We start from the raw sequence: 3,209 nt of genomic DNA on the forward strand, positions 1-3,209 counted from the left end.
AGATCAAAGGTTTAATCCATGAAGAAGACAGCAATTTTAAAAGTGTACTCACCAAACAACAGTGCTGCAAAATATGTGATGTGAAAACTGCCAGAACTAAGGTGGGTCAGGCTGGGACCTGTGCTGCCTCAGAATGTAAATTGTAACAAGGGGGCAGGGGGGGTGAGGGGACAGCAACATGGGCCTGTGAGGCCTGTGGGGTCCCCGCATTCCCCAGATCCCCCCGCAGCCGGCTCCACAGTGGTCGGCTCCGCTTGGTTGCCGCGTGCGGATTCGGATTCCAGACCCAAGGCTGTGTGTTCTCCACCGCTTGTTGTGGCCAGTGTTACTGTGGTGACCCCAGAGCAGCCTCGGCGCTATGGAGGAGCCTGGCGCTTCGCCTCAGCTCTATTTGGGGCTGGTCCTGGAGGAGCTAGGCAGCCTTCTGGCAGCACTGCCTGAAAGTAGGAGACCATATTCGAATCCTTATGGTTTTCCATGGGAACTGGTGGTATGTGCAGCCGTTGTTGGATTTTTTGCTCTTCTCCTTTTTTTGTGGAGAGCTTTTAGATCCGTTAGGAGTCGGTTTTATGTGGGAAGAGAAAAACAACTTGCTGCAACGCTTTCTGGACTAATTGAAGAAAAATGTAAACTACTTGAAAAATTTAGCCTTATTCAAAAAGAGTACGAAGGCTATGAAGTAGAGTCGTCTTTAGAGGATGCCAGCTTTGAGAAGGCGGCAGCAGAAGCACGAAGTTTGGAGGCAACCTGTGAAAAGCTGAACAGGTCCAATTCTGAACTTGAGGATGAAATCCTCTGTCTAGAAAAAGAGTTCAAAGGAGAGAAATCTAAACATTCTCAACAAGATGAATTGATGGCAGATATTTCAAAAAGGATACAGTCTCTAGAAGATGGGTCAAAATCCCTCAAATCACAAATAGTTGAAGCCAAAATCATCTGCAAGATATTTAACATGAGTGAAGAACGACGCGAGATAGCAATACAAGATGCTTTGAATGAAAATTCTCAACTTCTGGAAAGCCAGAAGCAGCTTTTGCAAGAAGCTGAACTATGGAAAGAACAAGTGAGTGAACTTAATAAACAGAAAATAACATTTGAAGACTCCAAAGTACATGCAGAACAAGTTCTAAATGATAAAGAAAATCACATCAAGACTCTGACTGGATGCTTGCTAAAGATGAAAGATCGAGCTGCTGTGCTTGGAGAGGACATAATGGATGATGATAACTTGGAATTAGAAGTGAACGGTGAATTGGAAAATGGTGCTTACTTAGATGATCCTCCAAAAGGAGCTTTGAAGAAACTGATTCATGCTGCTAAGTTAAATGTTTCTTTAAAAACCTCCGAAGGAGAAAGAAATCACATTATTATTCAGTTATCTGAAGTTGATAAAACAAAGGAGGAGCTTACAGAGCATATTAAAAATCTTCAGACTCAACAAGCATCTTTGCAGTCAGAAAACATGTATTTTGAAAGTGAGAATCAGAAGCTTCAACAGAAACTTAAAATAATGACTGAATTCTATCAGGAAAATGAAATGAAACTCCACAGGAAATTGACAGTAGAGGAAAATTCCCGGATACAGGAAGAAGAGAAACTTTCTAAAGTGGAAAAAAAGATCAGCCATACCACTGAAGGGCTGGAGACCTATGGAAAGCTAGCCAAAGATCTTGAAGAAGAATTGAAGAGAACTATTAATTTTTATCAAAGGCAGGTTATTTCCTATGAGAAAAAAGGACATGATAATTGGTTGGCAGCTCAGACTGCTGAAAGAAACCTCAATGATTTAAGGAAAGCAAATGCTCACAACAGACAAAAATTAACTGAAACAGAGTTTAAATTTGAACTTTTAGAAAAAGATCCTTGTGCACCTGATGTTTCAAATACAGCATTTGGCAAAGAGCATTTCCCATATGGTCCCTCAGCATTGGGTCAGCCTTCATCTGAAACGAGAGCTTTTCTATCTCCTCAAACTGTGTTGGAGGGTCCACTGAGACCCTCACCTGTGCTTCCGGGGGGAGGAGGAAGAGGCCCAAGAGGCCCAGGTAATCCTCTGGACCATCAGATTACCAATGAAAGACGAGAACCAGGCTGCGATACGTTAACCGATCCTTTCAGGGCTCCTCCTGACACTGGGTCCCTGTTGTCTCCATGGGAACAGGACGATAGGATGATATTTCCTCCACCAGGACAATCATATCCTGATTCAGCTCTTCCTCCACAAAGGAAAGACAGATTTTATTCTAATTCTGATGGACTGTCTGGGCCAGGAGAACTCAGAAGTGTTAATATGCCTTCTTTGGATAAAATGGATGGGTCAATGCCTTCAGAAATGGAATCCAGTAGAAATGATGCCAAAGATCATCCTGGTAATTTAAATGTGCCTGATTCATCTCTCCCTGCTGAAAATGAAGGAACTGGTACCGGCTTCGTTCCTCCACCTCTGGCTCCAATCAGAGGTCCACTGTTTCCAGTGAATACAAGGGGCCCGTTCATGAGAAGAGGACCTCCTTTCCCCCCACCTCCTCCAGGAACCATGTTTGGAGCTTCTCGAGGTTATTACTGTCCACGAAGGGATTTCCCAGGTCCACCATGTGCTCCATTTGCAATAAGAAACATCTATCCACCGAGGGGTTTTCCTCCTTCCCTTCACCCAAGACCTGGATTTTACCCCAACCCCACATTCTGAAGGTAGGAGCGAGTTCCCTTCAGGGTTGATTCCACCTTCCAAGGAGCCTGCTACTGAACAACCAGAACCACAGCAAGAAACCTGACAATATTTTTGCTCTCTTCAAAAGTAATTTAGACTGATCTCATTTTCAGTTTAAGTAACGGCTGTTACTTAAGTGATTACACTTTTCTCAAATTGAAGTTTAAGGAATTATAGTTCTTAGTATAGTAGTTTGTAAATAAAGATGATTTAAATACAAAAAAAAGAGTTTCATATTTTAATGCTATGCTTAATGATATGTTAAAATTTCAATTAGCATGTTTTAATTCTTTGTACAGATCTTATCACCATTTGTTATTTCTGTGTTGGTGTATTTCAAAGCCTACAGTATATTTCCTTTTTTTTTTTTTATCCCCACTGAAATTTTAAGTAAGCTTCATCATTACAAATACCTGTTTGTATCTTGACCACTACTATATCCTCACTTCTGTAAAAATACTGGTGCACAATAATTTCTCAATAATAATTTATTCCTGAA

At 41.6% G+C, this 3,209-nt stretch overlaps 1 pseudogene across 1 annotated transcript; it reads left to right on the forward strand.

Annotated features, from left to right (window-relative positions):
* The first annotated feature begins 323 nt into the window (after nucleotides 1-323).
* On the forward strand, nucleotides 324-2,908 carry LOC126957028 (cTAGE family member 15-like; annotated as a pseudogene). Its single transcript, XR_007726628.1, has one exon. The product of XR_007726628.1 is annotated as a cTAGE family member 15-like (transcript).
* Nucleotides 2,909-3,209: the final 301 nt, after the last annotated feature.

This window comes from Macaca thibetana, chromosome 6 (assembly GCF_024542745.1).
Source record: "Macaca thibetana thibetana isolate TM-01 chromosome 6, ASM2454274v1, whole genome shotgun sequence".
In the NCBI taxonomy this organism is placed as follows: domain Eukaryota; kingdom Metazoa; phylum Chordata; class Mammalia; order Primates; family Cercopithecidae; genus Macaca; species Macaca thibetana.